Raw genomic sequence first — 22134 nt, 5'->3', positions numbered from 1 at the left:
AGACCCACAGTGATACCTAAAGAGGGTAATGATCTATCAGATCCAGATTCATACAGGCTTCATTCCAATACTAAACCATGATTATAAAGTGTTTGTGTCTATAACGGCTAAAGGAATGGGAAAAGTAATGCCAAAATTAACAGATATGGATCAGTGTAGTTTGTGGAGGGGAGGCAAACATCTGACCATTGTTGTTGGTGGGTCTTGATGCAGAGAAAGCACTTGACAGAGTAAGCTCGGACTTTATAAGCAGGGCAATGAAAGCATTTGCATTTCCTGAAAAAATTATAATGTTGATTAGGAAGATATATGAGGGATCAGAGATGAAAATTAAAGTGGGTGGGGTTCTCTCTGATAATTTCTGCTTGAGTAGGGGAACCAGACAGGGGTGTCCTCTTTTTCTTTATTTGCATTATATTTAGAGCCATTGGCAAAGAAAATAAGGGAATCAGAAATTTCCCATACTCTGGAATAAACTACCTATCTATATCAAACAAAGCTCCTTATTAGTACTCTTCAAGAAAAATCTTGATGATTGGATGGGAAATAGGAAATTCACCCCGGGGATCACTTCTGTGGGTCTGCTCGATAGTGGCACAGGAAAATAATTTTCTTGGGTGGCAAAAACCAGGGTACCTTTTTGGCTGGGCTTGTATAGGCCCTAGGGCCGATAGCCTAGTACCTACCTAAGAATATAATTGGTACTGTGTTAAAAAAAAGATGTCTCTGTTTGCAGATGATATTATTTTATACCTGACAAAACCAGAGAGAGAGACATCAGTGTTGTGGAACATTTTGAGACAATTTCAAATCTTTTCAGGATACAAAATTAATGAAGCTAAAACAAGGGCAATAATATATATTTAGGAGCATGGCTTAAAAATGATACTGGTGTGGCAGCTAAGGATATGTGGGAAGAGACTAAATAAAAGAGAATACAAAAACTGAGAAAATGGAAGCTTTACTATATGGATATGGATAGTAAGATACAAGCAATTAAAATGTTTTTAGTCCCATTAGTCTTACACATGTCAGGCATATTTTTATCAACCAGAGAAGTTGTGGATAGCAATTAATAAGGAGCTGAAGGACTTTATCTGGGAGGGGAAGCTGGCAAGAGTCAAGTGGGATAAACTGATTCTTCCAGTAGAACAGGGCGGATTGGGATTACCCGATTTAAATGGGGTATTTCAGAGCTACACAGTTAAGGCTCCTATACATAGCACAAGCAGAAAACTGTAATTCAAAGTGGAAAGGGGTGATGTTGAAAACACGGGGGAAGCTCAAAAAACAAGGAGAGACTGAGATTTTGGATGGAGGCCTTTAAGGAGAACAACAATAATCATACAGAATATATTTATAAAGTGGCAGAAAGCATCCTAAGAAGTAAGTCAACACCAGAATGGAGAAGAGAGATTCTGCTGATAAAGATGACTGCAATTAGGGATACAGACAATAGGCAAGGGGGGGGGGCTGGGATTTATAGAGAAAACTGGCAAAGGAACCAAGGTATTGGGAGCAAATAACTATAGAAGGAAAGATGTTAGAATGGGAAGACACCAAGAATTTATTTGGACTGCAGGTTAGAGATTACCTTCGCTAGCAAGGATTCATATCAGAGTACAGACAAAGAGAAAGAAATATGGGTGTCCTAAATGAAAGGCTAGCACTAGCAGAGTTTCTAGTAGAATCTAGAACAGAAGCTGTCATTAAAAAAATAATTAGGAGAGTATATAACTAAAAAAAATCAATCAGAGGAAGTTAGAAAGTATTGGGAAGAGATATGGGATAAGCAATTCACAATAACAATGGGAGGATATATGTAGGTCTCCCAAATATGCATCATCTAGAGGATTTAGGATTTTTGCTTGGAAATGTTTATATAGATATTGTTATACCCCAAGTAGATCCCAGATAATTTTTCCTAAGGTAGACAGCAAATGGAGGTGTGACACGGAAGAAAGAGGTAATTGGGAACATATTTTCTGAGTGTGAGGTGTGCTGGCAAACTAAGGATTCCCTGCGGGATGTACTGCTGAAGATGCTCGGTGGCCAGATTGGTGTGACGAGGGAGATGATTTTTCTGAGCTATGATACAGAATCGGAACTGCCTAGACATGGTAAGGCCTTGTTGGGTCTAATTATGGTGGATGCCAAAAAAGCAAATAGCAGAAAATGGAAATCAAAATCTAAACCAACTGTACTAGAAGTAATGAATATAGTAACAGAGATAAAACAACTGGAATTGAGATCTTTAGAAAAGGGCAGGAGCAAACTATATAGGAGAAAAATGGGAATTATGGCAACAATACATACAGGGGAGGAATGACATTTAAAAAGGCAGGATTTGAATGAGCTATGAAATGTCTGAAAATAATTGCGTACATAAGTGATGTATAATGTTTGCAACTGGGAGTATGTCAGTACAGTTTGTGATGTAACATGCTTGCAACTAAGGATTATGTTGGTGTGGTTAGTTTTCATTTATATAAATGTATGATTGCCTATGTCATAAGTGGTGGTTTAATAAAGATTTTTTTTTTTTAAGAGCTATGACTGCAAGTAAGGGTACAGAAAATAACTAGAAAGAAAGATAAGAGTGGGATGAGGCCAGTCAGAAGTTTGGACTACAGACTAGGTTCCCTACCATGTATTGATACCACAAGGAAAAAGGGCTAAAGTAGTAAAATGAAAGACCAGTTCCGGTAGAATTTTTAGAAGAGTCTAGAACAGACACCATTAATAAAACAATGATCCAGGAGGAAGCAGAGTACAAAAGAACACTACTGTTGTCCTGATGCAGACAAAGCATTGAGTACGGTCAGCTGGGTATCATGAGGAAAGCAATAGTGCTACCTGTGTTCCCTGACAAACAGAGGTAATAAGGAGCAGATACGCAGGGTTGGAGGTGGGAGCTCACCTCTCAAGTTGGGTTTCAACACCGGAATCAGTAGGGTCAGCTGGGTATCATGAGGAAAGCAATAGTACTACCTGTGTTCCCTGACAAACATAGGTAATAAGGAGCAGATACGCAGGGTTGGAGGTGGGAGCTCACCTCTCAAGTTGGGTTTCAACACCGGAATCAGCAGGGTCAGCTGGGTATCATGAGGAAAGCAATAGTGCTATCTGTGTTCCCTGACAAACAGAGTTAATAAGGAGCAGATACGCAGGGTTGGAGGTGGGAGCTCACCTCTCAAGTTGGGTTTCAACACAGGAATCAGCAGGGTCTCCTTTTCCACCTCTACATGCTTTACATTCACAGCCATTAGCAAGGAAAATAAGGGATTCACAAACTCAAGGATATAATTAGTGTGATAATCAAGAAAAGTTAACCTTACTTTACAGATATTTCATATAGCTAACTTCAGATAAAAACAGTTTGGTACTGCAAAACATTCTGAGACGGTTTTGAGTCATTCTGCAATATAAAATAAATGCAGGTGAAGCAAAAGCTATAGCAGTAAAGTATGCATCAACATATGGGCAAGATAAGATGAAGTATTTAGTTGTATGGATTTGAAAGGCATTCTGTTATGGCAGCTAACGACATGTGGGAAGAGACTAAATACAAGATAAGTTTAGATCATCCAGGAGCGGCCCTAGGTCAACTGGTGCCCTAGGCAAAAGGGCTCCACGGCGCCCCCCCAACTCATCACCTGGTGCCCCCATCCTGGTCTACCTACACCAAATAAATACTGGAAAAGTGCCCCTGCTAGACCGGCGCCCTAGACGGCCGCCTAGTTGGCCTATGCCTAAGGCCGGCCATGAGATCATCCGACCTCCTGGTTATGGATATGGTCAGTAAGATACAAGCAGTAAAAATGTTTTCAGTCCCTGCAGTCATATGTAAAGGTCAAAATATCAACTGAGGAAAGGTTGTGGACACCAACTGTTAAAGGGTTAATGGTATTTATTTGGGAGGGGAACAGGGCAAGAGTTAAGCTGGATAAGTTGATTCTCCCCAGGTGGTTTAAGTTACCCAATTTGAAGGGGTACTTCAAAGCTGAGCCAATTAAGGCTCATATACGAAACTAAAGCAAAAATCTATAAATCAAAGTGGAAAAGGTTGCTGATGATGCAGAAATGGGAGGGGGTCTGAGTCGTAGAGAGTGACAAGGATTTTGAATGCAAATCTTTAAGGAGAACATTTAGTTATCATACAGAATATTGTCTTCATGACACAGAACATTTAGTTATACAAAATATCGTCTTCATGACACAGAACATTTAGTTATCATACAGAATATTGTCTTCATGACACAGAACATTTAGTTATACAGAATATTGTCTTCATGACACAGAACATTTAGTTATACAGAATATTGTCTTCATGACACAGAACATTTAGTTATACAGAATATTGTCTTCATGACACAGAACATTTAGTTATACAGAATATTGTCTTCATGACACAGAACATTTAGTTATACAGAATATTGTCTTCATGACACAGAACATTTAGTTATCATACAGAATATTGTCTTCATGACACAGAACATTTAGTTATCATACAGAATATTGTCTTCATGACACAGAACATTTAGTTATCATACAGAATATTGTCTTCATGACACAGAACATTTAGTTATACAGAATATTGTCTTCATGACACAGAACATTTGGTTATCATACAGAATATTGTCTTCATGACACAGAACATTTAGTTATCATACAGAATATTGTCTTCATGACACAGAACATTTAGTTATCATACAGAATATTGTCTTCATGACACAGAACATTTAGTTATCATACAGAATATTGTCTTCATGACACAGAACATTTAGTTATCATACAGAATATTGTCTTCATGACACACAAGAACGTGTTTGAAGATGTAAGGCAGCACAAGAATGACAACAGATTTTACCAATAGGAATATCTGCAACTTGTTTGTCTTTTCGGCTTTTCCCGGTTAGGGGTCGCCACAGCGGAACTCCGGTCCGCTAACGATTGGCAGATTTTTATGGTGCCGAGTTGCCAGCCCGATGCCCAACCTTCAGCGAAGGCATGCCCATTCATGCATGTCTTTCGGAGGCCAATCGACTGAGGGGAGGACATGCAGACTCCACACAGAAGGCACTCCAGCCGAGAATCAAACAGGAGAACCTCTTGCTGTGAGGCAACAACGCTACTGCAACTATGGGTATAAAAATAGGTGAGGAGGGAATGAATTTACTGGATGAAATCAAAAAGGAACCAAGGTATTGGACACAAATAACTCAGGATGGAATGGGATTAGAGTGGGATGAGGCTAAGCAGGAGTTTGGACTGCCTTTTCTATCAAGGACTGATAAGAATTCAGGCAAAGTAGAGATGAAATTGGGGAAGTGGGGGGAATGTGAGTGAGTTTGCAGGTTTTAAAACTTCCACATAGAGTACACTGACAGTAATGGTGGGGGAACAAGTGACAGTAACTAAGGAAATTATTCATTTGAGCTGGGATAAGGATTTGCAATGCCTAGACATGGGGGGGGGGGCAAAATCTGTAGTAATTAACTATACACCCATGCATGAGCTGGGTACAATGATACCCAACTTTATGGGGTCACACAAAGATTAGGTATCTGGGTGTAATATTATAGAAACATATAGAGGATACAATTGAAGGCTACTAGTATAAAATGAAAAACAATATACTTGAAAGGATATGAATTACTAAATTACTGGGACTGGATTTGGATCAAAACAGCAAAATACAAATGATGAAAATATTCCTTGTTATCTGTGTGTGGGGCAATCCTATGAACATCTACCAAAAAGTGACTTGCAGTGTGTGTTACTCAGATCAATAAAATATTTAGTTTGGTATAGCAGAAGGCCCAAACTTGAGAGAGAGAAGTTAACTTTACCCTGTGATTAGGGAGGTTTAGCAGCACCTAACTTAAAAGCATATGTTGAGGAAACCCAGCTTAGACTTGTACATCTACCCCAGCAGCAGGACTATTGGTCAACATGGGAAAAAAGTACTGTCAAAGGGAAGGAAAATAGAAAGGCTGAGTTTCCGGATTCAGGGGAGGCAACCTAACATATATATCAGGATGGACTACAACACAAAGAAATGGGCAAAAAGGTACTTCGAACACCTGGTAACAAACAGCAAGAAGGGCTACTGACTGGGTATGCAATCAAGAAAAACAAAAGGAGAGAGATTGTGGATGCAAGACAGATGTGAATTATGAAACAGAGAGCCCAGGTTTTGGGGAACAGATATCACAAGATAATTAAATAATGGAATGGGAAGAGGCAGAGAGGAGATTCAAGTTATCAGAGACAGACTACTTAAGCTTATATGGGTCTAAAAGTAGAGGGAAGGAAAAGAGGGAAGAGACAGAAAACAGGCCACAGTTAACAGAATACCAACTGAACAAAGGGCAGAAACTATGGACATTAATGGGAGCACTAAGTAACGGATACAGGACCACAGTTAACAGAATACCAAACTGAACAAAGGGCAGGCACTATGGACATTAAAAAGAGCACTAAGTATCGGATACAGGACCACAGTTAACAGAATACATAACTGAACAAAGGGCAGGCACTATGGACATTAAAGGAAGGGAACAAAGGGCAGGCACTATGGACATTAAAGGGAGCACTAAGTAACGGATACAGGACCACAGTTAATAGAATACCTAACTGAACAAAGGGCAGGCACTATGGACATTAAAGGGAGCACTAAGTAACGGATACAGGACCACAGTTAATAGAATACCTAACTGAACAAAGGGCAGGCACTATGGACATTAAAGGAAGGGAACAAAGGGCAGGCACTATGGACATTAAAGGGAGCACTAACGGATACAGGACCACAGTTAACAGAATACCTAACTGAACAAAGGACAGATACTATGCACATTAATGGGAGCACTAAGTAACGGATACAGGACCACAGTTAACAGAATACCTAACTGAACACAGGACAGATACTATGGACATTAAAGGGAGCACTAAGTAACGGATACAGGACCACAGTTAACAGAATACCTAACTGAACAAAGGACAGATACTATGGACATTAATGGGAGCACTAAGTAACAGATACAGTACCACAGTTAACAGAATACCTAACTGAACAAAGGGCAGGCACTATGGACATTAAAGGGAGCACTAAGTATCGGATACAGGACCACAGTTAACAGAAAACCTAACTGAACAAAGGACAGATACTATGGACATTAATGGAAGCACTAAGTAACAGATACAGTACCACAGTTAACAGAATACCTAACTGAACAAAGGGCAGGCACTATGGACATTAAAGGGAGCACTAAGTATCGGATACAGGACCACAGTTAACAGAATACCTAACTGAACACAGGACAGATACTATGGACATTAAAGGGAGCACTAAGTATCGGATACAGGACCACAGTTAACAGAATACCTAACTGAACAAAGGACAGATACTATGGACATTAATGGGAGCACTAAGTAACAGATACAGTACCACAGTTAACAGAATACCAAACTGAACAAAGGGCAGGCACTATGGACATTAAAGGGAGCACTAAGTAACGGGTACAGGACCACAGTTAATAGAATACCTAACTGAACAAAGGGCAGGCACTATGGACATTAAAGGAAGGGAACAAAGGGCAGGCACTATGGACATTAATGGGAGCACTAAGTAACAGATACAATACCACAGTTAATAGAATACCTAACTGAACAAAGGGCAGGCACTATGGACATTAATGGGAGCACTAAGTAACAGATACAGTACCACAGTTAATAGAATACCTAACTGAACAAAGGGCAGGCACTATGGACATTAAAGGGAGCACTAACGGATACAGGACCACAGTTAACAGAATACCAAACTGAACAAAGGGCAGGCACTATGGACACTAAAGGAAGGGAACAAAGGGCAGGCACTATGGACATTAAAGGGAGCACTAAGTATCGGATACAGGACCACAGTTAACAGAATACCTAACTGAACACAGGACAGATACTATGGACATTAATGGGAGCACTAAGTAACGGATACAGTACCACAGTTAACAGAATACCGAACTGAACACAGGACAGATACTATGGACATTAAAGGGAGCACTAAGTATCGGATACAGGACCACAGTTAACAGAATACCTAACTGAACAAAGGGCAGGCACTATGGACATTAAAGGAAGGGAACAAAGGGCAGGCACTATGGACATTAAAGGGAGCACTAAGTAACAGATACAGGACCACAGTTAACAGAATACCTAACTGAACACAGGACAGATACTATGGACATTAAAGGGAGCACTAAGTAACGGATACAGGACCACAGTTAACAGAATACCTAACTGAACAAAGGGCAGGCACTATGGACATTAAAGGGAGCACTAAGTATCGGATACAGGACCACAGTTAACAGAATACCTAACTGAACACAGGACAGATACTATGGACATTAAAGGGAGCACTAAGTAACGGATACAGGACCACAGTTAACAGAATACCTAACTGAACAAAGGGCAGGCACTATGGACATTAAAGGGAGCACTAACGGATACAGGACCACAGTTAACAGAATACCAAACTGAACAAAGGGCAGGCACTATGGACACTAAAGGAAGGGAACAAAGGGCAGGCACTATGGACGTTAAAGGGAGCACTAACGGATACAGGACCACAGTTAACAGAATACCGAACTGAACAAAGGACAGATACTATGGACATTAATGGGAGCACTAAGTAACGGATACAGTACCACAGTTAACAGAATACTGAACTGAACAAAGGACAGATACTATGGACATTAAAGGGAGCACTAAGTATCGGATACAGGACCACAGTTAACAGAATACCTAACTGAACAAAGGGCAGGCACTATGGACACTAAAGGAAGGGAACAAAGGGCAGGCACTATGGACATTAATGGGAGCACTAAGTAACGGATACAGGACCACAGTTAACAAAATACCAAACTGAACACAGGACAGATACTATGGACATTAAAGGGAGCACTAAGTAACGGATACAGGACCACAGTTAATAGAATACCAAACTGAACACAGGACAGATACTATGGACATTAAAGGGAGCACTAAGTAACAGATACAGGACCACAGTTAACAGAATACCTAACTGAACACAGGACAGATACTATGGACATTAAAGGGAGCACTAAGTAACGGATACAGGACCACAGTTAACAGAATACCTAACTGAACAAAGGACAGATACTATGGACATTAATGGGAGCACTAAGTAACAGATACAGGACCACAGTTAACAGAATACCTAACTGAACACAGGACAGATACTATGGACATTAATGGGAGCACTAAGTATCGGATACAGGACCACAGTTAACAGAATACATAACTGAACAAAGGGCAGGCACTATGGACATTAAAGGAAGGGAACAAAGGGCAGGCACTATGGACATTAAAGGGAGCACTAAGTAACGGATACAGGACCACAGTTAATAGAATACCTAACTGAACAAAGGGCAGGCACTATGGACATTAAAGGGAGCACTAAGTAACGGATACAGGACCACAGTTAATAGAATACCTAACTGAACAAAGGGCAGGCACTATGGACATTAAAGGGAGCACTAAGTAACGGGTACAGGACCACAGTTAATAGAATACCTAACTGAACAAAGGGCAGGCACTATGGACATTAAAGGAAGGGAACAAAGGGCAGATACTATGTACATTAAAGGAAGGGAACAAAGGGCAGGCACTATGGACATTAAAGGAAGGGAACAAAGGGCAGGCACTATGGACATTAAAGGGAGCACTAAGTAACGGATACAGGACCACAGTTAACAGAATACCAAACTGAACAAAGGGCAGGCACTATGGACATTAAAGGGAGCACTAAGTAACGGATACAGGACCACAGTTAATAGAATACCTAACTGAACAAAGGGCAGGCACTATGGACATTAAAGGAAGGGAACAAATGGCAGGCACTATGGACATTAAAGGGAGCACTAACGGATACAGGACCACAGTTAACAGAATACCTAACTGAACAAAGGACAGATACTATGGACATTAATGGGAGCACTAAGTAACAGATACAGTACCACAGTTAACAGAATACCTAACTGAACACAGGACAGATACTATGGACATTAAAGGGAGCACTAAGTAACGGATACAGGACCACAGTTAACAGAATACCAAACTGAACAAAGGGCAGGCACTATGGACATTAAAGGGAGCACTAAGTAATGGATACAGGACCACAGTCTATATACAGTGATAGAATACAACTTCAGAAGACTGAGTTGCAGAAACAGGGATATATATAACCAAAAGTCAACAGAAAGAGATGTGCATCGCAGTAAGGACAGACACAGAATCCAGATTTAGAATTTTTGGGTGGAACTGTCTGCATAAATATTTTTAATAAGCCATCCAAGTTAAACGGTATACATCCAGGGGTATTTGGTGCTTTCAAGAGATGTGGGGAGACGGAACGTACACTTGTGTAAAATTTACCGTAACAGTAGATGTTCTAATGATCACTACTGCAATATTCCTTTATTATAGAGATATCCTGCCATGGGTAGCCACACATTCAACCACATTACCAAAGCTTGGGCCCTTCCATGTGCCATACATCAGATGATGCCCTAGGTCTGAAGAGTAAGATATGTAAGTGACATATGAATGCAAAACTCTCAGAAATTAAATGCCCCAGAAGAACAGGAGTAGCAAATGATAAATGCAAGAGCATAGTACACGTACATCCTGAAAAAAAAAAAGAAAGGCAAAGAAGCCTCCTTGGCCAGAGGAAAAAAAGAGAAGAAAACAACGGGGTGTAGGGAGGAATGGGATACTGCAACAGTGATAAGCTGGATACCCACTGTTATGTTGCGGTCTTTCACAAATGTACCATGTCCTTCCTAAGTCACTATTGCAGCATGCCTTACTACAGGGAGAGTACTAAAGCTACTGGAATGAAGAAGGAACTAAGGAAACCTCAAAAAAACAACAAAACATGGAGGCTGGACCTAGCAAAACCTGCTCTGGCCCTTGAAAACCTTGAAGTGCTTAATAAATGTATATACAGAAGTCGAAGTAGCAGCTTACAGAATGGATCTAGCATGAAGATGATGCAACTACCCTAGCAGAATGAGCCCAAACAGAAGTAGGAAACTGTTCGACAAGAAAAGTGTAACAAAAAGAAATGGCTGTAGATATCCAAGAAGAAATTATTTGCTTGGACACTGTGAAACCCAATTTCTTGTCTTAAAAAGAAAAAAAATGTTGCTCACATTTTCTAAAATCTTTAGTCTTCTCTAGGTAGTCTACACAAATCCAAATAATGAAGAATCCTCTCACTTGTACTTTGTGGTGACGGAATAAAATTGGGGGAAGATGGTTGTCTGATTTAAAGACTCATCATTACCTTAGGCACAGAAGGGAGAATGGATTCTTAGACACCCTGTACTTTTGTGGAACGCTAGAAAAGAATGAAAGTCCGAAGGAGCCTGAAGTTCAGAGACTCTTTTGGCAGAAGTCAGGGCTACCAACAAAACAGTTTTCCAAGTACAAAGTTTCAAAGGGGAAGCAGCTACAGGTTCAGATCTAGATGCAGAGGTACGCAGACAGAAATGGCTGACAAATGAGCTTTAGCAGAAGAGTATGCCAGACTACAATTGAGCAACTCACAGAAATAGGAAAAAATGGTAGGAATACTCATCAAAACAGGGCTCTGTGGAGAGAATGGTAAGAATACTCATCAAAACAGGGCTCTGTGGAGAGAATGGTAGGAATACTCATCAAAACAGGGCTCTGTGGAGAGAATGGTAGGAATACTCATCAAAACAGGGCTCTGTGGAGAGAATGGTAGGAATACTCACCAAAACAGGGCTCTGTGGAGAGAATGGTAGGAATACTCATCAAAACAGGGCTCTGTGGAGAGAATGGTAGGAATACTCATCAAAACAGGGCTCTGTTCTTTATTGTGACACCAAGGAGGAAATCTGATCCATTTCGCAATGCAAGATGTTCTAGTAGTGGGTTTTCTTGCCTCCTGCAAAACTTAAGCACATCCTCCGAAAAATGGTGCCTAAAAGGAATCAAAACCCTATCATCCAAAATATAAAATGTAGGGTGATAGATGAAGTTGAATAAGAAAGCCCTTATCGTGAGTAAATTCATCCTTTGAGGTAACTTGTGATGACTGCCCCTGCCCAAGTGAAAGAAAAGAAATATGATGCTTACTAGGCCAAATGGGAGCTACCAAAAAGATTTTCAGCCTGTACAACATGCTCTTGTGACAGACCTTTGACGATAGAGGAAGAGGGGGAAATGCATACAGAAAAGTACAGTTTTGTACCTACCATAAATGTAGATGTCCAATAGGAATGCATCTGCAGTCCTTACAAATGGGTTGTCCTGTCGTCAGGCAGCCCTTCGGTCGGCCGGATTCCAAAGTTTGGGTCTGGCTTCGGCTGGTGTCGCACTTCACCCGACGTCATAGCTGCAGTTCTTCGGGTATAAAGGCATCAGCCGACGCCATTTTCCTCAGTGTTTCTTGCCCCAGATGCCAGGTGCCCTCTTGGATGGCTAAATTTGGATAAATGCCAATGTTTCCAAATAGTAGTGAGCAAACACATAAAATAAGCATGTATGTACATATATACAAACAAATACACCATAATAGATCCCCCCCAAGCTAGCTAAAAGATGGCAAATACCCTAGGAGTACCACAGAGGGGAAGGCGGGTGGGTAATCCTGACTGCAGATGCATTCCTATTGGACATCTACATTTATGGTAGGTACAAAACTGTACTATGTCCTTCAAGGATGCATCTGCAGTCCTTACAAATGGGTAGAATACCATAGCCAAACTAGGGGAGGAGGAAAAAAGAGAGATTATGGTGTAGACAGGATCCCTTGCAAAACAGCAGTGGCAAAACCTGCTCGGGATCTAGAGTATAAAGGTAAATTATAATGCTTGGCAAATGTATGCACGGAGGTCCAAGTAGCAGCCTCTATAATGTCCTTGGTAGCCACTCCTCGTAAGAAAGCTGTGGTAGTGGCTGTGGCCCTTGTGGAGTGAGGCCTGATGTTCTCTGGAGTTTTCTTTCCATGGTAGGAGTAACAAAATCTAATGCAATTTCCTATCCACTTGGAGATTGTCTGTTTTGAAATTGGTTTTCCTTCCTTTCCTGTTGCATATGCTACCAGAAGCTGGTCTGTTTTTCTATTGCATTTTGTCCTGTCCAGGTAGTAGCGTAATTGTCTATGTACATCCAAGGTATGCAACAGTCTTTCTCCCCTGTTCTGTGGGTTGGGGAAGAATGTAGGTAGGTGGATAGCCTGATTTAAAGACACTTTGGATACCACCTTAGGCATAAATGTAGGATTTGTTCTCATGGACACTCTATCTTGATGGAAGATCAGGAAGGGTTGCACTGCCATTAATGCCTGTAGTTCAGAAACCCTTCTTGCTGAGGTGATTGCCAGCAGGAAAGCAGTCTTCCAGGATAAGTATTGTAATTCTGCTGTTGCTGCTGGTTCGAAAGGGGAAGTGTCAATTTTTCTAGCACAAAGTTCAAGTCCCATGCTGGCAATGGTGGTTTCCTAGGAGGTTTTACATTTTTAATTCCTCTCAGAAACTGCCTGAGCAGAGGATGTGAGAAGACAGGAGGATCCAAGCTGTATTCTGCTGAAATAGCTGATGCATGTATCTTGATGGAAGAATAGGACAGGCCTGTATGGAAGAGCTCTGCCAAGTACTCCAGGATGTTGGCTATGTTTACCAGTGAAACATCTTCTCCCTTTGCAGCACTCCAAATGAGATATCTTTTCCATTTTGCTGCATAATTCTTTCTTGTTGAAGGTCTGCGAGCCTCAAGGATAATGTCTTTAACCCTTTGGGATAAATTTGGGTTAATTGATCTTATGTAATGTTCCAGGCAGTCAGCTGCAGAGTTTTCAGGTTTGGATGCAGGATGTTGTAGTTGTTCTGTGTTAACAGCAATGGGGTCAGGGGTAGTGTCCATATTTGTTCCCGAGACATGCTCCTCAGTAATGGGTACCACAATGTTGCCTTGGCCAGTCTGGAGCTATCAGAATGATCCTTGGCCATTCCTCTTTGATCTTCAATAGCACCTTGTGCATCAAAGGAAGTGGTGGGAATGCATATGCTGTCAGGTTTTCCCAACTGAAAGATAGGGAGTCCACCTTCCAAGCAAGTGGGTGGTACGTCCTTGTGCAGAATTTCTTTAGCTGGTGATTGAGTGGGGATGCAAATAAGTCTATTTGTGGTAGTCCCCATTTTCTTGTGATGGCTTTGAAGATGTCCGGATGCAGCATCCATTCGTGGGCATCCGTGGTAGTTCTGCTTAATATGTCTGCTAGAATGTTTTCTTTTCCCAGTACAAACATTGCTTGTAACTGAATGTTGTAGCTCAGAGCCACATTCCATAGGTCCAGTGCCAGCCGGCATAGAGGGTATGAATGTGTGCCTCCCTGTTTGTTGATGTACCACATAACTGTGGTGTTGTCTGTCCTTATCATCAACTGACCTTCTTGGAGAAATGGTCTGAATGACTGGATTGCCAATTTTACTGCCAGCATTTCCTTTAGATTTATGTGCAGGTGCAGCTGGTCTTGAGTCCATAAGCCTTGTATGCATTTGTCCAGCATGTGGGCCCCCCAACCGAGGTCTGAGGCGTCTGTCGTAATGGTTTGGCTTGGTTGAGTGTTGCAGAAAGGCAATCCTGTGTTTGATTGGCAGGTCTGAGCCCACCATAGGAACTCTTGCTTCAGGCATGGGATCATTGGAATTTTGGTTTCTAGGCTGTGCTTGTGTTGAGACCACAAATTCTTTAGGTACCACTGTAGTTTTCTCATATGCAGTCTGGCATGAGGGACCAGAATTATGCAGGATGCCATGAAGCCTAGGGCTTGCAGTACTTTTCTTGCTGTTAGATGGTTCTGCTTTGTTAATGTCAAGAAGTAGAGAGGTAGTTGCTCTTGCTTTTCTACAGTTAGGAATGCCATTTGTTTTGATGTGTCCAGCTCTGCACCCAGAAAGGTTATTCTTTGGGATGGAATCAGCCTTGACTTTTTTATATTGACTGTATATCCCAGGGCTTGCAGCAGGTAAATGACTCTTTGTAAGTCTTCTGTTAGCTTGTTTTTGTTGTCCGCTTGTATCAGGCAGTCGTCCAGGTAGGGGTAAATTTGGATTCCCTGAAGTCTGCAATGAGCAATTACTGATGCCAGGCATTTCGTGAACACTCTGGGCGCAGTAGATAAGCCAAAGGGCAATGCTGAGAATTGATAATGCTCTGATCCTGCAAGAAATCTGAGGTATCTTCTGCAATTTGGTCGTATGGGGACATGCAGGTATGCCTCCTTGAGATCTAGAGTTACCAGCCAAGACTCCTTGCCCAACATGGGAAGAAGCTGCTGTAGGGTCAGCATTTTGAATTTTGGAACAATGAGGAATGTGTTTAAAGCGGACAGGTCGAGAATAGGCCTCCATTTGCTCTCTTTTCTTGGTACCAGGAATAGTCTGGAGTAAAATCCCCTTCCTTGTTCCATAGGTGGTACCTTTTCCACAGCTCTCATTCTTAATAGTTGAGATATTTGCTTTAGAGCTTCTGCCCTTTGAGTAGGAGGTAGGTTTGGCATTCCTCTCTTTCCTGGTAGAGTATGGAAATGGAACCTGTAACCTTGGTCTATAGTTTGCAAAATCCATTTTTCCCTTGTGATGCAATGCCAGTTCTTTGAAAATAAGGCTAGCTTTCCGCCTAAGGGTGCTGCCAGTTCTTCCCTGGTAGGCGGTGCCAGAGTCAAGTCACTGTGATTGAGTTGTTGTAGTGGTGGTGGCTGCGTCTGTTCCTCGCTGGTTGTTACCCTGCCACTGGCGTCCCCTGTAGGCACCCCTGGATTGGTTTCTGCCTCTTGAACGCCTATTCCTGCCTCTCTGAGCTTTAGAGGAGTCTGGAAAGGACCAATTTTTGGAGGGCCAGTTCCTGCTAAACCTTGGAGGTTGAACCTGTAAGAAATCTTTCACTGTTTGTACAGATTTCGCCTTTTCTTCCATCTTTTTCAGAACCTGCTGTGCAGGAGAACCAAATAAATTGACCTTGTCCATAGGTGCATCTAAAAGTTTTGACTTGACATGGTCCGGTAAGGCCTGCTCTTTCAACCATGCATGCCTTCTGATAACTGTGCCAGTCATGGCTGATCTAAAGGAAGCCTCCAATGCATCATAGCCACACTTTAAAGAATGGTTACTAACTTGCTGTATGTTATGTATCATTTCCTGAACATACTTCTTATCTAAAGATTCATCAGAAGACAGTTTTTTAGTTAACTGGTCTAGCATAAATTCTTGATATTGAATCATATGAAATTGGCAGTTCAAAGCCCTAGCTGACAGAGTAGCAGAAGTGTAAACTTTTTTATCCCATCTCTAAGGACCTGGATTCCCTTTCAGAGGGGAGGGGGTTTTAGCAGATGTAGATGCTACAGCCTTAGGCCCCTGGGAGATAGTCTCGGGATCTGCAAAAGGAGCCTTGTATAAATGGTGATGAGTGTCCGGGACCCTGTAGAACCTATCGGGCTTAGCAGGGGCCGGAGGTAATGAATCAGGAGCAGTGCAAGCATCATTAAATGCATCATCTACAACAGAAAGAACTGGAGGTATAGCTAAAGGCCTATGCTGAGGCAAATGTAAAAAGGTTCTAAGCCTTTTCCTGGAGTCTGAGAAATCTTGGCCCTGCCACTGAAATTGTTCCCTCATAGCATGCAAGGTTTCCCCAAAGGAAAATTCCTCAGGAGGAGAGGCAGAAGGGATGGACTCTTCAGCATCCGAGTCTTCGTAAGGGGAGTAAGGAGCCTCTGGAGGGTCTGTATTTTCTGATTCATCAGAGGAATCATCTGTGGATACTGGCTCTGGGGGCTCTGCTCTAGGCCTCTTCTCTGGAGGTGGTTGAGAGGCCCTGTCTGGATGAGGCTGGGATCCACGAATTAAAGAAATGAGATCCTCTGCCAGAGAAAGCATATGGGAACTGGTGCTGGGCCTGTGAGAGGGGGGCTTAACAGGCACAGTTTTTGAAGTTTTAGCTGCTTTGGCCCTGGCAAAGGCCTTAATGGACATGGCTGCAGGAGGCCTAGCAGCTCCACATGCAGGGGTTGAAATATCCAAGGGAATAGTGTCAGATAATTCCTGAGAAACCACAACTGCAGGTTGGATTTCAGAAGCCGATTCCACGAGGTTAGAAGAGGCCTCGGTAGAAGGCAAGTTTTCGGCTGGAGGAAGAACCGTTTGCTCGGTTTCAGCCGAAACCGAGACACTCGTGGTTGGCTTAACCGCGGTTTCGGCCGAAACCGCGGACCGCGAGTGTCGGTCCTTTTCCTTGCGTTTTTTGGTTATTTGTGAAGTCGGAGGATCTGACGGCATAATATATGCAAAATCAGAGCCGAAAAACTGCTCTGCAAATTCCGACCGATGTCTAAGCGTCCGTCGGTTAAAAGAAGCACAGGCTAGACAAGCAGCTATGTCGTGGTCTGGGCCTAAACAAGGTAAGCAGTAAGAGTGGAAATCTTTATGAGGTATTTGTTTCCCACAAGTTAAACAGTTATTCACTTTTTCTGACATCGGCTGAGGCAAGAAAGAGTCCCCAATGGGGTACTTAGCTTTTTAGAAGTCTTCGAAGTAGTATTCGGTAGTAGTAATCTCTGGTTCTGACCGACCGGCACTTGCGAACAGCTTCTGCTTCGGGCGCCATGCGGCAAGAAAGACTGAGGAAAATGGCGTAGGCTGATGCCTTTATACCCGAAGAACTGCAGCTATGACGTCGGGTGAAGTGCGACACCAGCCGAAGCCAGACCCAGACTTTGGAATCCGGCCGACCGAAGGGCTGCCTGACGACAGGACAACCCATTTGTAAGGACTGCAGATGCATCCTTGAAGGACATCATCCTTCTCCAAGAGAAAGACATTGCATCTAGTCTCCAAGCCAGAGGACATGGCACTATGGAACAGAACCTGAGGAGTTACCAGTTATGATGGGAGGCAAATAGATCTACTTTATGAGTACTCCTGTGATGAACCATCACCATGAAAAACCTCTCTGTGTAACATTCATTCGTGAGGATCTGCCCTGGATCTGCTCAGATTTTTTGCCACTATCTTGTCTTCTAAGGGAATATAGACTGCCTGAAGAATCAACTGCTGGTGTATGGCAATGTCTCAAGCTATCAGGGCTAGTCTGCAAAGGCAGTAAGGCTGTCCGTCCACCCCCCCCTTATTTGTTGATGTACAACAGAACAGTGGTTGTGTCCATAAAGACCCTTAGCGGACCTGGAGAGCAGAGGTAATGCAGGGCCTGAAGAGGCAGGATCAAAGATTTCAGTTCTTTGACACTGATAATCTTTTTCAACTCCTGAGGTGGCCAGACATCCTGACCCCTTATGCTGTTAGAACATGCCCCCCCAGACTAGATTTGAAACATCTATAAACAGCTCTTGAGTGGTGGGAGATAACAGAATTGAAGTCCTGGATTTAGAGATATCGGGTTGATCTACCAAATAAATTTCTTCTTTAGGCAAGGCAAAAGAGAAATTCATAAGTCCAGGTGCTAAAAATACTGAAGTCAAACTGCCTTCGGATACCAGTGGAACTTCCTCATATGGAGTCTGGCAAAGGGAACCATTGGAATAGTGGATACCACAAACCCCAGGGCTCTTAGAAACTCTCTTGCAAAGCAGGAATGCACTGAAAGAAAGTGGTCAAAGAGAGGACCTTGGAAGGAGGAAGAAAAGCTATCCTAATAAGAGTTTCAATATTGCAACCCAAGAAAACTTGGCCCTGGGAAGGAATCAGAATAGACGACTTTATGATTTGCACTGAAACATACACTGTAAAGAAGCATTGTGAATTCTCAATCTTGTAGAAGAACCTGATGAAAAGGAGCTTGAATAAAAAGGTCAACCAGAGAAGGAAAAATCTGAATGCTGTGAAAGCTGAAGAAGGCTATGGACAGGTACTAGGCATCTGGTAAATACCCTTGATAATGCAAGGAAGATACAAAGAATTGTAAAAACACCCTGAAGACAGGGTGAATAGGAATATGGAGATAAGCACCCTTTGGGCCCAGAAGAAACAGAAAGGCCTGAGGTAGAAGCACAGAGTAGATAAACTGAAGTCTCAACATTCTGAAACATCCTAGATTAGAAACTCTTGCCCCCCTGGCAAGAAGGCTCTGTCTGAATAGTACTGTCAGCTACCAGAACTCAAAGTAGAGGTAGAAAATGAGGCAACTGGCAAGGAGGAGGCTGAGGAATGCCTGAAAACAAAGGAAGAGACTTCCAGACCATGTGGTAGCCATTGTGAATTATAGGCAGAATCCATTTGTCTGTTGTGATTTTGTTACCAAATGGGAAAAGACAGAGACAATCTTTGAGAAAGAGAAATCTGCCCAAGGGGAAGAGAAGGTGTAGTCAAAAGGAAGCAGGCTTATCCTGAAAGGAAAACTGTTGCCTCTAGAGTCATGACTTGTTTTTTCAGAAATAAAAACTCTTTTATATTATCTTTTACCCTTTAAAGGCTGGTTTGGATGTTTATGCACAGAAAGACTCACTTTAGTGGGATAGTTCCTTTGGTACTTAGGCAAAGGGGAAAAAATCTAAGATCTTACATGACCTTATCCTTGTCTTGCAACACTTTAAAGAGATCTGCAGCAGAGCCAAACAGATTCTGGGTAGCCACAGGAAAATCTATACTTTAGCCCTGACAGCCTCTGGAAGGGGTTGAACCCAAAGGCCAGGAATAACTTCTAATGAGCGACCCTGACGTAGCCACCCTACATGAAGTATCAGTAACATCATAGATACAATCAGTTGAATATCTAGCTATGTGGAAAGCATAAATGAGCAATGGAAGAGCTGAAGTCTTGTTATCAGACTCAGGCATGTCAGCTAAAACATGCCCCAGTATGGAAAGAAGGGAAAGCACACATCTAGTCATACATATCTGATCGCTGATGGCTCTAAAAGCCAAGGTAGCAAACGTATACACCTTCTTTCCATATCTGTCCATGGCTCTGCTATCTTTGCCAGATGTCAGAGATTTGAATAAGCAAGAAGCTTAGTCGGCTTGTCAGTCAAAAGGGAAATGACATGAGTCTTATGAAAGGTTCTTATAAAGAAATTTCAGAACTTCAGCAATGTTATAGAATCTGTCACACTTTTTTAGTAGTATGCAGAAATTCAGGAGCTTGACAGGCAGATGTGAATGTGTCTAACAGAGCCTCAAGAAAAGAGGGCACTGGAGAAGGTTGGGAGAATCCATCTGGAGGAGATCAGATCATCTTTTTAGTCCTTCAACATCTGAGAGCTTTCCCACTTAATGTTCCATCATTTTAGGAACAGCATTCATAAAAGAAAGTTTTTGCACTGGAGAATCAAGGGTCCTCATCAGAACCCAAAACAAAAGGTAAATGAATCTGAGAAGAACAAGCTAAAGACTCTTCCTCAGAATCTAAATCATCTTCCTCAGAGGAGGAAGTTTCCCTAGTTCACTATGAAGGGGTAGAAGTAGACAGAATCCCTTACAGAAGGGACTTGACAAACCCGAGGAGGTTTCAAAGCCCTGTGGGTTTCAAAAAGGGGGTCTTTAGCAGTAGCAGCAAAATGTTTGGTGCCTTCTTTTTGACCACTCTGACAAACCCTGGACATTCTGAAACCCAGAGTACTTCTAAAAAAACCCCACTATTTCTTCCCTCACTAAAATTTTGTGGAATCCCCTGAGGATCTTCAGAAATTACCAGTAATGGTTCTCCCCTTTTGTCCTCAATGGACATCAGTTCTGCCTCATAGGACATGCAAGCTGCTTGTTGATTACTGATCTCCAACAGGGTCACAACAGAGGGAGCAGGCATCTGAACTAGACAGTCTGCAGCCACCTTATCAGACAGAACAGATATGTCCAGCAAAGGCTGGACAGAAGTTGTTGCTGGTTTTAATTTCTACTTCTTTTTCAAAGGCTACTAGGTGGGAAGATTCTGAAGCCATGAACTCTTGAGCAAGGAGTTTACAGCACTGGTCTTCCAGGTAGAAGGAAAGCCTTTCTTAGGAACAGAGACCTGGCAAAAAGGAATTCTGTTTTTGGGTGTCCTCCACACCTAAATAAAAAAGGCACTTATCATGGCTACCCTTATGGGAAATCTGACTACCATTTTCACATTTCTCCTTTCTAGATGACATGCACCTACAATAACACAAGCTAAAGAAAACAGAAGCGTCCCCAATGAAATGCTTATCTGCCCTAGGCCTGGTGAACTGTACTAGATATACAACCTTCAGACTGAATTTAAAGTGTTGCATTCATATTGGAGGTAAAGAAGTTCTGAGGATTTCGCACTTGTACATCACTTACACTTCTATTATACGACATATGCCTGATGTACAGTAAATGGAAGGGCCCAAGATCTCTCTATAGTAAGGAATAATGCAACAGTAGACAAAAGTGCTTATTGGATCTGTGTGTGTGTGTTTGTGTATATATATATATATATATATATATATATATATATATATATATATATATATATATAAAACTTAAACGTCTGTTTTTAATCTTCACTTGTGAATGGGCCTTTGAGAATACACTCATTTTGTGGATTTAATTGAACGGATATATGGAGTGAACTGTTGGGAACCTGCAAGGAACATATTGTGTGTTTTTATTTTTTATTTTGATAATTATGCAACAGTGACTAATGAAGGACATCATGGAAATTGGGCACTTACATTTGGAGATGTAACAAGCTAGATGGGTACAAAACTGGTCTGCAGATGTTAATAAGTAGGATAATTGATCGGGAGATAGCAATGATTGACAGCTGGCTCCTATTCCAATGTAGTCTATCACTGATACTGAACAAGGACCATGACGGCTTGGTATGCACAGCAATACTGGTAGCAAAGAAAGGTATAACATGAAAGCAAACCTGCCATCAATATCAGACATTCCAGAAATTATGCAGAATTTGGAGAAACAGGAAAGTAGCCAGATACTGGGATCGGACGATAAAAAGGTAATAAGCAAATGGGTTCTTGGAATGGAGCAATACGTAATACATAACTTTGGGATCGGACGATAAAAAGGTAATAAGTAAATGGGTTCTTGGAATGGAGCAATACAT

The 22134-nt window shown here is 41.9% G+C and overlaps 1 protein-coding gene across 1 annotated transcript in view; it reads right to left on the bottom strand.

The window, feature by feature from the left end:
- The window catches only part of BIN3 (bridging integrator 3), a 2343840-nt gene that overhangs the window by 460340 nt on the left and 1861366 nt on the right, over positions 1–22134 (bottom strand). The gene's annotated exons all lie outside the window — the stretch shown is intronic.

Source organism: Protopterus annectens, chromosome 9.part0 (assembly GCF_019279795.1).
Source record: "Protopterus annectens isolate FY-2018-M chromosome 9.part0, PAN1.0, whole genome shotgun sequence".
NCBI lineage: Eukaryota > Metazoa > Chordata > Ceratodontiformes > Protopteridae > Protopterus > Protopterus annectens.
Note: the sequence above shows the minus strand (reverse complement) of the source record. Positions and strands in the feature narration are given on the sequence as shown.